At 44.6% G+C, this 22,104-nt stretch overlaps 1 long non-coding RNA gene across 1 annotated transcript; it reads right to left on the bottom strand.

Moving 5' to 3' along the window:
- Positions 1–10,840: 10,840 nt before the first annotated feature.
- Positions 10,841–13,342, bottom strand: LOC141083964 (uncharacterized). The gene is made up of 4 exons (XR_012230871.1): positions 13,112–13,342; positions 12,044–12,153; positions 11,801–11,971; positions 10,841–11,094 (listed from the first exon to the last, which is right to left on the bottom strand). It is a non-coding gene; the product is annotated as an uncharacterized lncRNA (long non-coding RNA).
- Positions 13,343–22,104: the final 8,762 nt, after the last annotated feature.

Here is a 22,104-nt window from a genome sequence, read left to right as displayed (position 1 = left end):
CGATCCGAAGCAGTCCACGAGTGTGTCCCACGACGATCTTGGGTAGAGAACTGCAGCATCAGCTGATGCTGCCGTTCTCTACGGGCTGCAGGAATCCAATGACGGAAGGTAGGTATCCTTCCGCACTGTATTCCTCCGCCACTTAAAAAAAAAAAAAGTCCCTAGTCTCACTTTATGCCATTGCTGTGTGGGAATTTCCCACACAGCAATGGCATAAAGTGAGACTAGGGACTTTTTTTTTTTTTAAGTGGCGGAGGAATACAGTGCGGAAGGATACCTACCTTCCGTCATTGGATTCCTGCAGCCCGTAGAGAACGGCAGCATCATCTGATGCTGCAGTTCTCTACCCAAGATCGTCGTGGGACACACTCGTGGACTGCTTCGGATCGTGGGTGAGTATTTTTGTGGTTTGTTATGTTAATATTTATTCCGGAAAGACAATGGCTTCGGGGAACAATGTGACAAGTATTGGTAAGTATGTTACTCTATGTTATATGTACTGTATGTCTATGTATGTATTGTATGAATGTATTGTATGTATGTAGTATATATGTGGTATGTATGTAGCATGTAGTATGTATGTAGTATGTATGTAGCATGCATGTAGCATGTAGTATGTATGTAGCATGCATGTAGTATATATGTAGTATGTATGTAGCATGCATGTAGTATATATGTAGCATGTATGTAGTATGTATGTGGTATGTATGTAGCATGTAGTATATATGTAGCATGCATGTAGTATATATGTAGTATGTATGTAGTATGTATGTAGCATGTATGTAGTATATATGTAGTATGTATGTAGTATATATGTAGCATGTATGTAGTATATATGTAGTATGTATGTAGTATATATGTAGCATGCATGTAGTATATATGTAGTATGTATGTAGTATATATGTAGCATGCATGTAGTATATATGTAGTATGTATGTAGTATATATGTAGCATGTATGTAGTATGTATGTAGCATGCATGTAGCATGTAGTATGTATGTAGCATGCATGTAGTATATATGTAGTATGTATGTAGCATGCATGTAGTATATATGTAGCATGCATGTAGTATGTATGTGGTATGTATGTAGCATGTAGTATATATGTAGCATGCATGTAGTATGTATGTAGTATGTATGTAGTATGTATGTAGCATGCAGTATGTATGTAGTATGTATGTAGTATATATGTAGTATGTATGTAGCATGCATGTAGTATGTATGTAGTATGTATGTAGTATGTATGTAGTATATATGTAGTATGTATGTAGCATGTAGTATGTATGTAGTATTTTTTTTTTTTTTTTTTTTAACATTTAACACATTAGCCGGATGATGGGACTACTACTGTCCCATCATTGGCTAATGTGTCAATCACTGTCATGGTAGCAGGCATCGCCCGATGGGACTTGTAGTCCCATCGGACGATGCTTGCACAGACCCCCGGACATCAGCACAGCCCCCCGGCAGGCCGGCACAGCCCCCCGGCAGGCCGGTACAGACCCCCACAGGGTGCACAGCCCCCCGGCAGGCCGGCACAGCCCCCCGGCAGGCCGGCAGAGACCCCGGGCAGTCCACACAGCCCCCCGGCAGGCCGGCACAGCCCCCCGGCAGGCCGGCAGAGACCCCCGGAAGGCCCGAAATGACGGCGCATCATGATGCGCACACACCGCGCATCATGATGACGTCAGGCCGTCAATCAACTGAACTTCCGATTCCGATGCCGAATTCCGATATTGAAAAAATATCGGAAGTCGGTATCGGAATTCCGATACAGCAAGTATCGGCCGATACCCGATACTTGCGGTATCGGAATGCTCAACATTATTTCCATTTTCCTAGGCTAACCTTCAGCTAATCTCTGTCCAATTTTCGGATAAGTGCCATAAGAGCGCTAATTAGACGTGCGGTGCAATTTTTTCCCACTTGAAAAAAACAAGTCGCTTATTATGTTTTCCCCACAGTGTCTACTATGGCTCATAGGTAGAGATGAACGAATCCGAGCTGTAAAGTTCGGGGTTTATACTGGTGCTGAACTCGGACTTCTCCCGGAAGTCCATTTTAATGTTCGTTGTTCCGGTGGAAGTGAGAGACAAAATGTTACAGCTCCAAAGTTCGGTTCCCCATACATTATGATGGGGTTCAGGTTCTGGTTCAAGATCGGGTACAGTTGTGGTACCTGAACCAGACTTTGGACTAGAGTTTGGTTGGGTACCAGAACCTGGAGTTTCATGATTCCGCTCATCCCTACTTATACATAGGTAAAGAAACTCAGGCCAGGATCCTAACCTGCCTGTTTGGTAAGTTTGGAGTTGGCTCCTCCTGGCTTTGACAAGGCCAAGTTACTAAGTTTAGTTTACCCATTCTAAAGTAATTATTAGTGATGAGCGAGTATGCTCGTTGCTCGGGTGGTCTCCGAGTATTTTGGCATGCTCAGAGATTTAGTTTCTGTCAATGCAGCTGCATGATTTGTGGCTGCTATACAGACTGAATACATGTGGAGATTCCCTAACAAACAGACATTCTTCACATGTATTCAGGCTGTCCAGCAGCCACAAATCATGCAGCTGCATTGACAGAAACTAAATCTCTGAGCACGCCAAAATACTCGGAGGACACCTGAGCAACGAGTATACTCGCTCAGCACTAGTAATTATAATGTTGTGATTTCACTCCAGTGTTTTTGCAGGATGAGGTGTCCTGAAAATTGCCAAGGTGTTCAGCTTCATTTTCACAGTTAAATCACAGATCTTCAAATAAAGCTGCGAAAAGAAAGTGCGTCTGAATTATCCTCTACTTGCCACTGTCACAGAACGGATTCCATTTCCTGTGAGAGATAACGCTGCTCACAAAGCTGGGCTATAATTGTCTTAATCTGATCTTAGATAAATGACATTGGTGCTGACAATATTTAACATAACGCTAGTTTCCTGCTGTTATCAGGATTACTGATTATTGAATCAAGCATCATTTTAATTCTGCTTAGATACTCTTAAACTTGGCAAGTTCCTCAATTGAGCTGCAATCTGCCTGTCTATTGTAGCTTCAGTATTAACCATCTGGGCTGAGGGACGCATGGCATTAAGTATAGTAAGTGTCACTTAACATGATAATGTGGCCATGGAGAAGATGGAAAATAATTTATCGTGCTTTACTTTTGAGTTGTATTTTTATGTATTGCTCATTTCGTGGGTGATGTACTAAAAGAGCCATTACAGAAATCACATGCTTCAAGTCTTACTCCATAAATCCTTCTTGGCTTATGTGAGAATAACTCAGCCCATGCTTTGACCTCCGGTGGTCGAGCTATGGAAACACTGTAACCTGTGCTGGGCTGTTTCCGAAACTCCTGTTCATTTCTATAGGAGTTTCTTCAGGAACTCGGACAACCTCAGCTGTTTCTGTATCCACACCTCCTGGCACCTAGAGAGAATTTTTCATGGCTGAGATGGGAATATCTGTTTAAGAGCATTAGTACACTTTCATTATTACGAATTACTAAGCACAGCTATGTATTATGTGGTTGTCCATGAATTAGCCTGAGAACCAGATGATACATTGTGTAGTGAGAATGACTGGCCACCTGCAACTACTCTTAGATAAACCAGCCGATTGATGGAAGATTTAGGATCCAAACCCATAATGGTCAAACATTTAATTAACTCTCCTCTAATGAGATGGCTGGAATTGCTTCACTTTGGCGCGGTGCGTGATGTCAGGTGAGATTGATGATGTTTCAACTTGCAACAGATTTTCCAGGTTTGCGTCTGCTGGAGCATAGTCAACTCTGTGCAAAGTTAAGTTTTGCAAAGAACTGATTGCAGCAGCAAGTTCTTCCAAACACGTTTACAAGTTGTGGTTCCAAATATCTCCTCAAATTGGGAAGTTCATCACTGCTCACACCACATTTATTTAAAGTGACCAGTGGGATGTCTGCAGTATACATCACATAGGATACACTGGTACTGCTGTATACATTACAAAGGAGACCCTTAGAATGCTGTGTATACATCACATAAGAGACACTGAGGCTGATATATATATACACATCACAAAGGAGACACTAAGAATGCTGTATATACATCACAAAGGAGACACTGTTTATTTTCTTATGCTTACTTAAAAAGCGACATCATATTCTACAGCATTTTACACAAAATTGGAGCTCAAAATCGAAATTCTGAATTATCATGTCTTTGACGTTTTGGTAGGAAGCCAGGGTACCCAGAGGAAATCCACATAAACAGGGGTAGAATATGCAAACTCCTTGCAGATATTGGCCTTGATGGGCCCAGTGCTGCAAAGCAACAGTACTAACAACTACAGTTGTGGCCAAAAGGATTGACACCCCTGCAATTCTGTCAGATAATGCTCAGTTTCTGACTGAAAATGAGTGCAAACACATTTTTTGGTATTATCTTCATTTAATTTGTCTTAAATGAAAAAACACAAAAGAGAATGAAGCAAAAAGCAAAACATTGATTATTTCACACAAAACTCCAAAAATGGGCCAGACAAAAGTATTGACACCCTCAGCCTAATACTTGGTTGCACAACCTTTAGCCAAAATAACTGCGACCAACCGCTTCCGGTAACCATCAATGAGTTTGTTACAATGCTCTGCTGGAATTTTAGACCATTCTTCTTTTGCAAACTATTCCAGGTCCCTGATATTTGAAGGGTGCCTTCTCCAAACTGCCATTTTTAGATCTCTCCACAGGTGTTCTATGGGATTCAGGTCTGGACTCACTGCTGGCCACCTTAGAAGTCTCCAGTGCTTTCTCTCAAACCATTTTCTAGTGCTTTTTGAAGTGTGTTTTGGGTCATTGTCCTGCTGGAAGACCCATGACCTCTGGGGGAGACCCAGCTTTCTCACACTGGACCCTACATTATGCTGCAAAATTTGTTGGTAATCTTCAGACTTCATAATGCCATGCACACGGTCAAGAGTCCAGTGCCAGAGGCAGCAAACATCAGGGAACTTCTGCCATGTTTGACTATAGGGACCGTGTTCTTTTCTTTGAATGCCTCTTTTTTTCTCCTGTAAACTCTATGTTGATGCCTTTGCCCAAAAAGCTCTACTTTTGTCTCATCTGACTAGAGAACATTCTTCCAAAACGTTTTAGGCCTTTTCAGGTAAGTTTTGGCAAACTCCAGCCTGGCTTTTTTATGTCTCGGGGTAAGAAGTGGGGTCTTCCTGGGTCTCCTACCATACAGTCCATTTTCATTCAGACGCCGACGGATAGTACGGGTTGACACTGTTGTACCCTCGGACTGCAGGGCAGCTTGAACTTGTTTGGATGTTAGTCGAGGTTCTTTATCCAACATCCGCACAATCTTGCATTGAAATCTCTTGTCAATTTTTCTTTTCCGTCCACATCTAGGGAGGTTAGCCACAGTGCCATGGGCTTTAAACTTCTTGATGACACTGCACACGGTAGACACAGGAACATTCAGGTCTTTGGAGATGGACTTGTAGCCTTGAGATTGCTCATGCTTCCTCACAATTTGGTTTCTCAAGTCCTCAGACAGTTCTTTGGTCTTCTTTCTTTTCTCCATGCTCAATGTGGTACACACAAGGACACAGGACAGAGGTTGAGTCAACTTTAATCCATGTCAACTGGCTGCAAGTGTGATTTAGTTATTGCCAACACCTGTTAGGTGCCACAAGTAAGTTACAGGTGCTGTTAATTACACAAATTAGAGAAGCATCACATGATTTTTCGAACAGTGTCAATACTTTTGTCCACCCTCTTTTTTTATGTTTGGTGTGGAATTATATCTAATTTGGCTTTAGGACAATTCTTTTTGTGTTTTTTCATTTAAGACAAATTAAATTAAGATAATAATTCCAAAGAATTTGTGTTTGCAATCATTTTCAGGAAGACACTGAGTATTATCTGACAGAATTGCAGGGGTGTCAATACTTTTGGCCACAACTGTAAGTCACCATACGGCCCATGACACTGAAACTGATGTATATACATCACATAGGAGACACTGGGACTGGTGTATTTACATTATATAGAAGATGCTGTGACTGGTGTATATAAATCACATAGGAGACACTGGTTCCGGTGAATATGCATCACGCAGGAGACACTAGAACTGATGTATAAACATTACACTGGGACTGGTGTATATACATCACATTGGAGACAATCGGGCTCTTACGTATACATCATATAGGACTTGCTGGGACTAGTGTATATACATCAAATAGCAGACACTGATACTGGTGTGTATACATAATATAGAAATGCAAAAGGAGGGGTGCACTACTGTCATATCTCAATCTCCAATGGAGTGCAATACCTAGCCCGTAAGAAGAGATGCAAAAAAAGGGAGAAAAAGACTAGGCTAATGATGGTATGCACATCCCAATAGACAATTAAAAAACCTTTATTTCATATTGGATACAATAAGCTGAAAACATTTAAAATACAAACAAAGAACCAATAACCCAGACACCCCCAAAGAACAGGTACAGTAATATAAACCTAAAATGTGGCCCATATTGGACTATTCATAGCCACCCATAAGCAGGCACATATCATGCAATTCTATATAACAAGACAGCCGTGTACATTGCAGGCAAAGATAAGGCAGAAAAACAGACTTGATATCAAGCATATAATAAATCAATGTAAGAAAAAATGTAAATCCTAACTGCCCAAAAGCATGTGGAACTAACCACAGAATAAAATTGCCTAGTGCAAAATTCACCCAAGAATGGTTATACCATGGCTGAAATTGCAAAGTTCCAGTGGATGCATTATGAGCAAATTAGAACCACCAGATACAGGTCAGAGCAGCAAGAGTCCCAAAGGGCTTAAAGAAAGGGGGTGGTAGGCAGGCCCCACGCGTATCGCCGCTGCGACTAGCAGCTTCATCAAGGGAAGTGAGTCCAATATTGAAAAGAGTAGGTTTAAATACCTGTCCCAATGATCAGAGAGGCGGAGCGATGCACAGCAAAGACACCTGGAACTCGTGGACGCACCAGCGTTACAGCTGTATCGCCGGAAGTGATAATCAGACATCCTAACAGCAGCACATGCGCACTGTATGACACTGGTCAGAAAGTTTATCATGGTGGCCATAGTAATGGCCACATGTGCGCATACCATGCCACAGACTGCAAACAAGGCTGCCTCCAAACACAAAAATACAGACATACGCAGAAGTTTATTAGTAGTGGTCAAGGTAACGGCCATGATAACGATCACACGTGCAATTAAAAAAAAAAGTATATATAAATGTAGGAGGCCGGAATCACGGCTATGCTGTCACCATCGCAATAGCGCATACGACCTATGTATTAATGGCCCGAAGCTAGTATCAGCCATGCTTACACTGGTCAGAGAATTTACTGTGGCGGTAATAATGACGGCCGTGCGTGTGTAGGGAAGGTGACCTGACGGACGGACAGACTTTTCAGAATAGAGAAAGGAATGTTTGCACAGTTTAGACAGGTGTCAGTTACTACAGTGGGGAAACAGCTGAGAAAGTGTAGTGGACGTGCAGTACCTTGGGTTGACCATTAGAGGGCAGGGAGGAGTGTGAGCAAAGGACTTGACATCAGCTTAGGGCTTAGGAAACCGTTGGTCATGGGGGGCGGAGTTACAGGGAATCGGGAATGATATAAATTTGACAGTCCCCAGGGGGAGCTCCAGTGACAGGAGGACTAAAACAGTTTGTGCACTGTGAGGAAAACTAAACCAGGGGGACTGAGGAGAGAGAAAGTCAGGGGTGTGGTCCTGACACAAAAGTACCGCAGTATAGACGAGGCACCGAGGTAAAGCATACCGTATTGAGAGAGACGACTGTTCAGTAGAAGTACTGTTGGTTTACGGGCCTAAGGCGGCCACAGTGACGGATCTGACAGGAGCGTCGAAGAGTGAAGAGGGGACGGTGCATATATGTACGTCCCCGGTGTAAAGTACGGTGTGCGTGAAGCGACCCTGGAAACGGAGGGCCGATAAATGAAGTAAAGTGAAGTGAATTGAAGTGCGGTGTACTTTGGAGGCCGTCAGGCGGACAGCAAGCGAATAAACTTGGACCTGTTGTACTCAACACTTGCCTCCATCGTGTCTGTAAAGTCTCTGCGCGGTAAGAGAGGGACCACCCCCCAGTCCGGCCCACCGACCCTACATGAGTGCACAAAATGCCACAAGTGGCAATCCATGACCCAAAGGTAGTGACTGCCGTGCATACACTGGTGAGAGCGTTTGCTGTAGCGGTCATAGCAACAGCTGCACGTGCGGACAAAAAGTCACAAGCGGCAAGCAGGGCTGCCCCCAGAGCAAAAATCCAGAAATGTACAGAAATCTGTGTATGGTGGCCTAAGTGATAGCCATAATAACGGCCTCATGTGTGCATGAAAAAATAATAAGACACCAGGGTCACAGCTATAGCATCAAGATGGTAATCAGTCATCATGCACATTATGCATAGATAACCCAGGAGTTTGTTGAAGGACGCATAATAATAGCCATGCATGCATACAAAGCGCCACCAGGGGCAGTCAAGCCACCTTCAACAAAAATCTGCAGTTGTGTGCAAAGAGTCTAACAACAGCGGCCACATTCTCGGCCACACATGCACATATGAAGCTGCATAAAGAGAAACACAATTATACGGTCAGAACCAAAAATTGCTTGGCGGTGACCAAAGTCACAGCACAAAATGAACATAAAGTGGCATATGCAGACAATAAGGCTACCCCAACATATGAATGTCACACATGTATTTTGTATCCAAAAAAACATGGAAATAAAATCATACTCACTAATATGCATAATGATCACCACTCATGAAGTGCTTAATGGATAATGTATGAAAGGGCAGAGTTTGCGTGCGCGCGCTGGTACCAGCAGGAAGCAAGGGAATAGATATGAACGATGCAAGAACCCTTTTATTTTTTCATTTTTCATGATGTGAGCAAATATCAAAAGAAATATAGTAAGATGTATAAATCCAAAAGAAAAAATGATAATAAATAAACCCACATCCTCAAAAGGGGGGCAACAAGTCCTACCAAGGTATCCCTGTAAGGCATAGGTGACCAACCATTCCTAATACCCCTATAATCCTGTTATATTACAAGCAAATAGATTATCAAGGTGCAAAAAAAAAAAAAAAAATCCTATAAAACGATGGGTGAATACCCTGGAAGGGAACAGCCGGTAAAAGATTAGTATTCAAGAAAATTGCTAAACTAATGAATCGGATAATTTAACCATATACAGTGGAGAAAAAAAAAGTATTTAGTCAGTCAGCAATAGTGCAAGTTCCACCACTTAAAAAGATGAGAGGCGTCTGTAATTTACATCATAGGTAGACCTCAACTATGGGAGACAAACTGAGAAAAAAAAATCCAGAAAATCACATTGTCTGTTTTTTTTTTCATTTTATTTGCATATTATAGTGGAAAATAAGTATTTGGTCAGAAACAAGCAATCAAGATTTCTGGCTCTCACAGACCTGTAACTTCTTCTTTAAGAGTCTCCTCTTTCCTCCACTCATTACCTGTAGTAATGGCACCTGTTTAAACTTGTTATCAGTATAAAAAGACACCTGTGCACACCCTCAAACAGTCTGACTCCAAACTCCACTATGGTGAAGACCAAAGAGCTGTCAAAGGACACCAGAAACAAAATTGTAGCCCTGCACCAGGCTGGGAAGACTGAATCTGCAATAGCCAACCAGCTTGGAGTGAAGAAATCAACTGTGGGAGCAATAATTAGAAAATGGAAGACATACAAGACCACTGATAATCTCCCTCGATCTGGTGCTCCACGCAAAATCCCACCCCGTGGGGTCAGAATGATCACAAGAACGGTGAGCAAAAATCCCAGAACCACGCGGGGGGACCTAGTGAATGAACTGCAGAGAGCTGGGACCAATGTAACAAGGCCTACCATAAGTAACACACTACGCCACCATGGACTCAGATCCTGCAGTGCCAGACGTGTCCCACTGCTTAAGCCTGTACATGTCCGGGCCCGTCTGAAGTTTGCTAGAGAGCATTTGGATGATCCAGAGGAGTTTTGGGAGAATGTCCTATGGTCTGATGAAACCAAACTGGTAGAAACACAACTTGTCGTGTTTGGAGGAAAAAGAATACTGAGTTGCATCCATCAAACACCATACCTACTGTAAAGCATGGTGGTGGAAACATCATGCTTTGGGGCTGTTTCTCTGCAAAGGGGCCAGGACGACTGATCCGGGTACATGAAAGAATGAATGGGGCCATGTATCGTGAGATTTTGAGTGCAAACCTCCTTCCATCAGCAAGGGCATTGAAGATGAAACGTGGCTGGGTCTTTCAACATGACAATGATCCAAAGCACACCACCAGGGCAACGAAGGAGTGGCTTCGTAAGAAGCATTTCAAGGTCCTGTAGTGGCCTAGCCAGTCTCCAGATCTCAACCCTATAGAAAACCTTTGGAGGGAGTTGAAAGTCCATGTTGCCAAGCGAAAAGCCAAAACCATCACTGCTCTAGAGGAGATCTGCATGGAGGAATGGGCCAACATACCAACAACAGTGTGTGGCAACCTTGTGAAGACTTACAGAAAACGTTTGACCTCTGTCATTGCCAACAAAGGATATATCACAAAGTATTGAGATGAAATTTTTTTTCTGACCAAATACTTATTTTCCACCATAATATGCAAATAAAATGAAAAAAAAAACAGACAATGTGATTTTCTGGATTTTTTTTTCTCAGTTTGTCTCCCATAGTTGAGGTCTACCTATGATGTAAATTACAGACGCCTCTCATCTTTTTAAGTGGTGGAACTTGCACTATTGCTGACTGACTAAATACTTTTTTTCCCCACTGTATATCTGTCCAGGGTTGAAAGTCCATAAAATAAAATGCTAGGATTAATCCGGCCACAACCAACTATTCCATATTTGATGTCCATAGGATGTTGAAATTCATCAGGATCCAAACCAATTCCAAATCATGTGGTGGAGAAATATAGGCATATCAGGGAAACGAGTGATGTTCTATCTGACGATTGAAGATGTCCTTGACACAGGCTTGAGAAGTAGCTGGTCCCCTTCGACAGACATATGTCAGGCAAACACCTACAGAAGGAAAAAAGGGGGGCACAGTATGAATGGAGGAGAAACACCACATGAAGTGCAAAAAAAAAACAAGATATTCATCCTAGGAAGCCAGTGAAGAGTAACTCTTCATTAAGCCCCGCTGGTGCCACCGAATTCAGGGTGTAAATCCACCAGGATTCCATACGTAGTAACATTTTGTGGGAAATACCCCCCTGGTACCTAGAAAGACTTTCTGTAGCCCAATGATCCTTAAATTCTTGGGAGATCCTCTATGAGTCTCCAAAAAATGGGCAGCTATTGGTGTCAATGTTTTACCTTTCTCTTGGTCAGCTGTCGCCAGGTGTATAGTGGACAAATGTTTCTGAGCCCTCTTGCGAAGCTCTTGTGAAGTTTGTGCAACATATACTTTGTTACAGGGGCAAACGATGACATAAATCACCCCCCTTGCTTTGCAATTCACATATGTCTTTAATGGATGTTTCTTAGAGGTTATCGGGTCCACGAAAGTATCCCTTGTGGGAGACATGAAGGAACAAATACTGCAGTCCCCAAGTCTAATACCCCTATCAAGCCTAATAGTGGGCCTAACGAAGTGACTCTGAGTCAGTATGTCACGTAAATTCGGGGCCCTTCTTGATGTAAGAAGTGGCCTTTCCGAGGTCACAGCAGCAGTCTGAGCATCAGTCCTCAAAATAGACCAATGTTTGGAAAAGATGGATCTTACCTGATGCTAGCTGCTGTTAAAATCAGTAACAAATCTGAACTGTGAATTCTGATTACGCGTCTTTGTGGAGAGAAGTGATATCTGGTCCTGTCCCTTTGCCCGTTGAAAAGCTTTAGATATAATTCTTTGAGGATAGCCCCTCTGCCGAAATCTGTCGGTAAGTTGACGAGCCTGGAACAAAAAGTCTTGGTCACGAGTGCAGTTACGTCTTATACGTAAGAATTGACCAACGGGTACACCCACCTTAGTATGTGTTGGGTGAAAACTATGGAACTCCAATAAGGAGTTAGTTGCCGTTGATTTACCAAAAAGGTTGGTAACTAAATGTTGGCCATCGACTTCAATTGTCAAATCTAGAAATGTAACAGAGGTGTTAGAAATGGAATGTGTCAAGAAGATATTATAACAGTTGACATTGAGACTGCTCAAGAATCTTTTGCAGTTCTTCCTCTGTACCTCTCTAGATAAAGAAAAGGTCATCGATATAGCGATGCCAATGACAGACCTGGGATTGAAAAGTCTCCAATGGATAAACGGTGTTCTCCTCCCACCAGCCTAAAAAGATATTAGCATAGGCCGGTGCACATTTGGCCCCCATTGCCACTCCCGATGTTTGTAAATAAAATGTCCTATCAAAGAGAAAAAAATTGTGATGGAGGACAAATCTGAGGAGTTCAGGAAGAAATTCATTATGTCGATAGTCCATTGGACCGACCTTATTCAAGAAGAAGGTAACAGCCTCGATGCCATTGTCATGACTAATGTTGGAGTAGAGTGACTCCACGTCACATGTTACCATACAGAATTCCATAGGTAAAGTAATATGACGACAAATGTCAATAAAATGGGCAGAGTCCCTGACAAATGATGGCAAGGAAAGCACAAAAGGCTGTAGAAAAAAATCCAAGTATTCGCCAGCTTTTTCGCATAGACTCCCTATGCTGGAGATGATCGGCCGACCTGGGGGGTTTTTCACGTCTTTGTGTACTTTTGGTAACATATAAAATGTTGCCGTAACCGGGTTGTTCACCCACGAGTACCGCTTCTCACTGTCAGTGATGATAGCATAGCTGTGGGCTTTGCAAAGCAGTCCCTGAAATTTAGAAAGGAATTCATGTGTGGGATCAGAAGGCTGCTTTTGATAAAAATGAGAGTTGTTCAGTTGTCTACTTCCCTCCTCCAAGTACATTTGTATGGGCCATAAGACGACATTTCCCCCTTGTCAACTTCCTTAATAATTATCTCCTTGTTGTTCTTAAGATCTATCAAAGCATGTTTCTCTAGTGGTGTCAAATTAGGCATGGTACCCACCTGAGGGGACATTGAAGAAATGTCATGTTTGACCAACTCAAGGAAAATTTTGATGGCGGGAACCAAAGAGAAAGAGGGAGCCCTGGAAGACTTATTCTTATACCGAAATTTTCTCCTATTAGTCAGACTCATTTTCCTTGAGCAATTCCAGTAAATCTTGAAAGGCCTAATGTTCATCCGAAGGAACGGACTGTATCAAGTCTGGTTTCTAATACATGACCTGAAAGGTAAGGTTCCTGCAAAAAAAGATATAAATCTTTGATTAAAGAAAATTTGTCAATTTTATGAGTGGGAACGAAGGTCAGACCCCTTTATAATACAGATAATTCGGCAGGTGATAAAGTATACTCAGATAGATTAATCACCTGTAAATCATTAGATGACATCGTACAGTCAGACTCTAAAGGAGCCAATACAGTCTCTGCATTTATTTGCATCTGGTCTGGTGCGTATGCCGATAAGGAGAGGCCCGACCCCTGTAACGGTTCGGCTTTCTTTTGGCGATTCTTATTTCCCCTACCGCGTCTGTTCCACAGTCTATTTCGCTTCTTGTTGAGGATAATAAAAATCACTGGAACTAGCCTCCCTAAGGGAAGGTTCGGTTCCAGGAGGTGGGGAATTATTCCTACTTGGTCTATGTACGCGAGCATTGCCCTTATGTTTCCACCTATAGACCATAATCATACAACGTATTGACCTGAGTGGCCTCAAATTTGCTAAGCTTAGTTTCTAAATCTTTTATCTGTGTTTTGGTGGAAGCAAAGAGGGACCTGTCATGGTCTAAATGCATATTAATCAGTATACCAGAGCAAAGTGCCAGACCCTGCTCCCAGGTCTGCTGAAAAGCAGCAGAGGTTTCCCAAGCTGGAAAAATAGAAATACGCAAGCCCCGGGGCACAAAGCCCACCTTTTGATACTCTTCCAGACTTCTCATGTTCCACCAGAGCCTAACTCACATTTTATGAGCTTTAGTAAGCTCTGTACAGAGTGTAGAGAAACCAGAGTCAGATACAGTAGTGTCCACCATTTGAATTGGACTGGATGGTTGAGCCAACCAGGCAGCCTCTCTGGCATCCCAATCCATGACTGACCACCAGTACAACCAATCAAGAAATATAACAAATATAAAAAAAAAGGTATAGACAGCGTTATAATAAACGTGTGCTACCCTGAGAAAGGACCCCTGGAACACAGAAGAAGACAAGTACATGAAATGCAAAAGGATGGGTACACTACTGTCATATCTCAATCTCCAGTGGAGTGCAATACCTAGCCCATAAGCAGAGAAGCAATCCAATATGAAATAAAGGTTTTTTATTGTCTATTGGGATGTGTATACCATCATTAGCCTAGTCTTTTTCTCCCTTTTTTTATACGTAATATAGAATGCACTAGAAATGGTGTATACACATCACATAGGAGGCACTAGGTGTGGTATACATACATCCCATAGGAGACACTGAGACTAGTATATATATATATATCACATAGGAAACGCTAGAACTAGTGCATACACATCACATAGGAGACACTGTATATGTGCTGTGCATACACCAGTCCCAGTGTCTCCTAGGTGCTGTATATACACCAGTCCTAGGGTCTCCTATGTGATATAATTACCAGTCCCTCTCACATAGGAGATACTGGGACTAGTGTATGTACAGCACATAGGAGACACTGCGACTGGTGTATATTCAACCCATAGGAGACACATAAATACACCAGCCTCAGTGTCTCCTATGTGATATATATACCCCAGTCCAAATGAATCCTATGTGATGCATGTACACCAGTCTCAGTGTCTCCTATGGGATGTACTGTATGTACACTAGTCTCAGTGTCTTCTATGGGATGAATGTACACCAGCCTCAGTGTCTCCTATGGGAAGTATATACACCAGTCTCAGTGTCTCCTATGGGACGTATGTACACCAGTCTCAGTGTCTTCTATGGGATGTATGTACACCAGTCTCAGTGTCTCTTATGGGATGTATGTACATCAGTCTCTTTCACAAAGATAACTTACATTGTATCAGATATATACACCAACTTGTCGCTTGCAGAGAATCTATTTTCTGGTTCACAGTATTATGGTGTACCTTACTCCAGTGGACGTATGCACACAGCACTGACTTTAGCCAGGGGGAACATTGCAGCCCCCAAAATCCTTGATCCCCTGATGAACCCTCATATCTCTGAAGGAGGAAACGAGTCAGGAATAGGAGGTAGCTAAATGGGGATAAGTACCTCAACCATGTGGATTTTTTCTCATTGACTATTTATTTGGTGTTTATGTATCCATTTGATATTTGTTTCTTGGTAGTAGCATTTTCTGGTTGCTATCTGTCCAGTGGACAAAATGTAGAAGGGAACAATATTGTTAATTATTTTCAGCTACCAAATTCATTGGGAATCTGTTTCTTTTGTGCACCCATTGCTTTAGAAGATATTTTGATTATAGGAGTACTTGATGATAATGGGTATTGTGCAACTGATTTAAAAATTGGCAATCTTTTTTTGCCAGATTGCAGCCTAGAATGACCTATTTACCATTAATGTGATTACACACTTTGGTCCTCCTTGAGTATTTCTATTCTTGGTCAGTGACATGATTACACATCCTGGCTTGATACCTCCCTGAATACAGCATATAATAATTGCGAGATATTTATCTGATTGTTATAAACCTGCTTGGTTCATATATTTAAGGCACTATCTTTCAATGATTCTTCATATGTGTGTTATTGTGTATAAATAGTACTTAGTATGTTTAGGGTGCTTTAGGGGTACTAGGGACACCAACGGTGAGTGGGGGCGCCATCACGTCTACAACCAGGGTGCCAACCTCCGTTGCTAGGGCTCATATAGGGAGAGATTAGCCCTAGATGTAGTTATTATACTAGCTCTGGCCCATAATTTTTGCATCTTTTTTAAGGTATATTTTTTGATCTTTTAAATTAATAAAAGTAAACTTTTAGAGGTCTTTTTTTGTTTGGTTTTCAATATATAGAATACAAGTCTTGGTAAATTTTTCCCAAATAATTTTTTCCCCACCTCATTGTTTGAGTACTCAACACCTCTGCATTTGCTTGGGTGATAACAAGTTGTAGTAGGCAGCAGTATCTCTATATATAAAACTGTGTAAAAGAAGATGTGCTGTGATTGGGTGCTATGATCAACAGTTTTTCCTCTCCAGAAAACACCTCAGCAGACATTGACATGGTCTGAGAAATCTAGCATTCCCAGAAATATAAGCTCCCAGCCATTGTCTTCCCCTTCAAAAAGGATGTGCACTCAGCTATAGTGTGAGCTTTTTGACACTATTCCAAAAAACCCTCAGGGGTTAAATATTGCACACAGCCTAGAGAGTATCCCACATAAAGTCAATTAAAACATAACCTTTAATGAACCATTAAAAGGACATAACACACAAAAACATACATTCTAAAAAAGTGCTCATGTGAACCAGTGCGCAATAAAAAATGGTTTGGTCTCACCAATGGTATTAGATATAGCATTCCAGCATCAGGGCGTATCCTGCTGGAGAGACGATCCACTCATGGGGAGCCGAGACATGGGAAAACCAGTGTTAATGTAGAGTATTCCCCTACACTCCCTGTCGTGCCCCAGCGTTACTCCTGTCCTAACAAGGACAAGCCCCAAGTGAATCCTGTAGTGGACACCCCCACTGATAAGGGGAAAAATAGAAGCTCCCTACGTGTTTCTTCCCCAATGGTGGGGATTCATCAGGGGAGTCAAATAGATATAAAGCAATAGGAAGGATATATAGAATTAGGGTGTGTGCACATGCTGCGGATTCTGCTGCAGTTCCGCAGCGGATTTGGCTGCTGCGGATCCGGCTGCTGCGGATCCGTAGCAGTTTTTGCTGCGGTGTACAGTACCATAATATCCTATGGATATTAAAAACCGCAGTGCAGACAGTGCGGACTTTTCCGAGCGGTTTTCCTGCGGTTTCTAAACCGCAGAAAGAATTGACATGTCAATTCTTTCTGCGGATTCCGCTGCGGTTTGCCATCTCCTCCATTGTGGAGATGAAAAACCGCAGGGCAAAACCGCAGAGCAATCCGCAGGTAAAACCGCAGGTCTTTTGACCTGCAGATTTTACAAAATCTGCGCGGCCAAATCCGCACCCCAATCCGCAGCCTGTGCACATACCCTTAGTGTTGTCCGTTAAGTCCACAGGTCCTGCAGTGGTGAGGTGCCTAACAAACTAGTGTGACTGTCCCTGTCACTACCAAGAGGAGTCCTGGAGGGGAAAGCACATGGACTCTTGATAAAGACTCCATTATTGGTATGCTCCACCCCAGTGCCTGACATCAGAACGCAAACTGCTACTGATATTAACCCCCTGCATTCCATAGGCTGCTACCGACATTAACCTCCTGTTTTCCAAAATGCAGGACACATGCAAGGAAACGGCCATATTACCTATTGTTTCTAGCGATATCGCTATGTGCAAAACCCCCTTAACGCTGGGGCATGACAGGGAGTGTAGGGGAATACTCTACATTAACACTGGTTTTCCCATGTCTCAGCTCCCCATGAGTGGATTGTCTCTCCAGCAGGATACGCCCTGATGCTGGAATGCTATATCTAATACCAATGGTGAGACCAAACCATTTTTTATTGAGCACTGGTTTACATGAGCACTTTTTTGTAATGTTTTTGTGTGTTATGTCCTTTTAATGGTTCCTTAAAGGTTATGTTTTAATTGACTTTATGTGGGATACACCCTTCAAAAAGGAGCAGAGAGCACATGACAGAAATGAATCACCCCTTCCGTGCCCATATACACATCACACATCTTCCATCCTATAGGCACATCTTCCCTCATAAAGGGATCATTGGTATGGAAGTCAGGGCAAATCCAATCAGTGCTCTGATACTGACCCCGGCTCTCTCAAAGGGATCTTCTGTATGGAATTTAGGGCAAATCCCTCAGTGCTCTGAATTTGACCCCAGGATTCTATTAAAAGGATCATTGGTATGCAAGTCAGGGCAAATCCATTCAGGGTGTTAGAGTGTTAGCGACTCCTGGAGTGGACCCTCTGGGTCGCGGCACCAACCCTCCCAGGGCGAGCTAGCCTAGTGAGGACCACCCCCTATGCAGGGAGTGTCAGGAGCAAGCCCCAGGGGATACGATACCACGACTGCTGGCACCAGGCGGCCGGCTCACAGGAGATAACGAGACTGTGTGACTGGAGGGTGCAGGATACTAGGGAACACAGGAGAATACACAGGAGTGCGCAGAATACAGGATAGTGCAAGACGGGTACACGTGGGCACATAAGGCGTGTAGCGAGTAACACATCCGGAGGTAAACAAAGCAGGATGCGTGCAAGGAGCACGACAGGGTACAGAATGAGACAGCAGTCATGCAAGGAGGTGTAACAGAACACAGAAATAGAATGAATGCCAGGAGGCATGACTGAGCAAGAAACAAGGGACAGGATACGAGAGGATGTGCCAGGAGGCACAACTGAGCATGAAGCAACAAGGGTTCAGAGCAAGTGCTAGGAGCACCACAGAACAGCAGACAGAGCAGAGGACCTGAGAACAGCGCACAGCCAGGCTGGGACACAGCAGACCCAGCCAGGAAGCACAACAATAATCAGCCACCTCCCCTAGGGGGAGGTCGTCTGATACAGCACATGACTACTACTGGTTCCGGGTCAGGGCCTAGCCAGAAAGCACATGACCACTACAGGTTCCGGGTCAGGTCCTCCATTACCATAGAGAGGACCGAGCGCTATGCAGCACTGACAGGAGCGCGCAAGCGCAAACGTGACATGGAGGAGGAGACCCGGGGACGAGAGCTGCGCGTGCGCACCCGACGGGGACCCCCGAGGGACCGCCGTACCGGAGGGAGTGACGTCGGGGCCGAAGCCCCGCCTCCTGGTGAGCGCAGCATTAAATTCCCCCCTCCTTTAAGTCCCCTCTCTCTAGAACTGGAAAATAGCACCTTGACACTAGGATCCGGATCCAGACACTTCCTAACTGCATGAGGACCAATCAGATCCAGAGTCTCAATATGAGAAAATTTGGTCTCCTGCCATACCCTGGAGAGCTCCACGGACAGAGAGTCGGAGGCAGGTATTCCCGAGACAGGTCGAACCGGCAGAGGCACACTGACATGCTCGGAGACCGAAGCGGTGGTGCAGTCATAGGAAGTCAATTCATCCTTAAGAGGCGAGCTGTTGGAGGATGGTTGCTTGGGAAGTCTCTTCTTGGCACACGATGGACAAGCAGCCACGAAGTCTTTGACGTCCTGAGCAATAGACGGCCACCAGTAATCGTGGGATAAACAGGAGAGTGTCCTCTTGGCACCAACATGGCCGGCAGCCGGAGAAGAATGTCCCCAGGATAACACACCTTTACGGTTACCTTTAGACACAAGGGTCTCCCCTGGGCGCTGGGGCGTCAACTTGACGGAAGCCACGGTAATTACCTTGGGCCGGTCACTTGATGGAGGTGGAGACTGACTCTCAGCCCCCCTGTTGATAATGTCACAAGTTACAGACCGGTTGCTTGATGGATGTGGAGACTGACTCTCGGCCTCCTTCTCGACAAAGTCACAAGTCACAGACGGGTTGCTTGACGGATGTGGAGACTGACTCTCAGCCTCCTTCTCGACAAAGTCACAAGTCACAGACGGGTTGCTTGACGGATGTGGAGACTGACTCTCAGCCTCCTTCTCGACAAAGTCACAAGTCACAGACGGGTTGCTTGACGGATGTGGAGACTGACTCTCAGCCTCCCTCTCGACAAAGTCACAAGTCACAGACCGGATGGCGGACGGCGGACCTGTAACCGTCGAAGACGAGCAAGCAGGGTTCTTCGGATGAACGAACAGCAGGCAACTCTTTTGACAGGACAGTCCCCAACGGAGTATGTCACCGGATTGCCAGTCCAGGGTCGGCCCATGAGTACGTAACCAAGGAAGGCCAAGAAGAAGGGTATGAGGCGAAGTCGGCAATACGTGGAAGGAGGTCCGCTCCCGATGACATGTGCCAATCTGCAACTCAACTTCCTCAGTGACCTGTTTAACAGTGTCCTGCAAGGGCTTACCGTCGACCGGAACTACTGACCTAGGAGACTCCAGGGATCTGACAGGAGTACGAAACTTCTTAACTGCCTCAAGACTAATAAAGTTACCCACTGCGCCAGAGTCCACAATAGCTTTCACAGTAATAGTCTCTAAGCCAAAATTCAGGGAAACAGGCACAGTCAGGGGTAGAGAGGAATCGCATACACTTGAGGAGACCTCACTTAACAGTCCCAGGCGGAGACACTTCTCCGGTCTCTTGGGGCATGAACGTAGAAAGTGGGAAGCATCCCCACAATAGAAACAGAGACCTTGTGCCTGCCTCTTCACACGACGTCGTTGAGCTATCTGGAGGCAATCCACCTGCATAGGCTCAGGTACCGGATCTGTCGAAAATAACTCGGGTAACGGCTGAGAAAAACTGCGAGTGGACGAAGAGAGGCGAGAGGACCCTCTCTCTCTGGCTGACTCGCGGGTGCGCTCCTGGAAGCGCAAATCAATGCGTGTCGCGAGAGAGATAAGATCCTCCAAATTGGTAGGGGTATCTCGGCCTGCCAGTTCGTCTTTGATCCGACCGGACAGACCACGCCAAAAGGCCCCCTACAAGGGCATCATTATTCCAACCTAGCTCAGAGGACAAAGTGCGAAAACATATTGCGTATTGTCCAACCGATAGAGAACCTTGACGAAGATTAAAGAGGGACTCGGTGGTGGAAGCAAGGCGACCCTGCTCGTCCACCACCTTACGGAAAGTGTCCAAAAAGATGGAAAGCTGAGCGGCGAGCGGGTCATCACGCTCCCAAAGGGGATTCACCCACGGAAGCGCCTTACCCTCTAAGTGAGAAACTATAAATGCTATTTTAGCACGATCGGTGGGATAATGCTGCGGCAAAAACTCAAAATGCAAACGACACTGGTTCAAGAACCCGCGACACAACACAGGGTCACCACTATACCGGGGTGGCTTACATAGGCGCAGAAGCGAATGTGGAAGCATGGCCTGGGCAGATTGTATGGAAAGGAGCCGATTATCTACCGACGCTATATAGTTGAGAATCTGAGCCTGGGAGTCGTGATGCTGCGCAAGTTCCTGCTGGAGACTAGCCAACTGGGCAGCATTCCCAGGCTCAGAGGACTGAGAGGCAGATAAACCGGACTCCATGGACTTGAGAAATGCCATAATCCTAATCTGGTTTTCCCGGAGGAATGTCAGCTCCTTTTGGACGGAAGCCGTAGTACTAGCGGGGTCCATGGCCTGATTATACTGTTAGAGTGTTAGCGACTCCTGGAGTGGACCCTCTGGGTCGCGGCACCAACCCTCCCAGGGTGAGCTAGCCTAGTGAGGACCACCCCCTATACAGGGAGTGTCAGGAGCAAGCCCCAGGGGATACGATACCACGACTGCTGGCACCAGGCAGCTGGCTCACAGGAGATAACGAGACTGTGTGACTGGAGGGTGCAGGATACTAGGGAACACAGGAGAATACACGGGAGTGCGCTGAATACAGGATAGTGCAAGACGGGTACACGTGGGCACAAAAGGCGTGTAGCGAGTAACACATCCGGAGGTAAACAAAGAAGGATGCGTGCAAGGAGCACGACAGGGTACAGAATGAGACAGCAGTCGTGCAAGGAGGTGTAACAGAACACAGAAATAGAGTGAATGCCAGGAGGCACGACTGAGCAAGAAACAAGGGACAAGATACGAGAGGATGTGCCAGGAGGCACAACTGAGCATGAAGCAACAAGGGTTCAGAGCTAGTGCTAGGCGCACCACAGAATAGCAGACAGAGCAGAGGACCCGAGAACAGCGCACAGCCAGGCTGGGACACAGCAGACCCAGCCAGGAAGCACAACAATAATCAGGCACCTCCCCTAGGGGGAGGTCGTCTGATATAGCACATGACTACTACTGGTTCCGGGTCAGG

This window comes from Dendrobates tinctorius, unplaced genomic scaffold, assembly GCF_039654945.1.
Source record: "Dendrobates tinctorius isolate UK_male_01 unplaced genomic scaffold, ASM3965494v1 ptg000022l, whole genome shotgun sequence".
NCBI classification, from domain to species: domain Eukaryota; kingdom Metazoa; phylum Chordata; class Amphibia; order Anura; family Dendrobatidae; genus Dendrobates; species Dendrobates tinctorius.
This window is presented reverse-complemented; position numbering and strand designations above follow the sequence as displayed.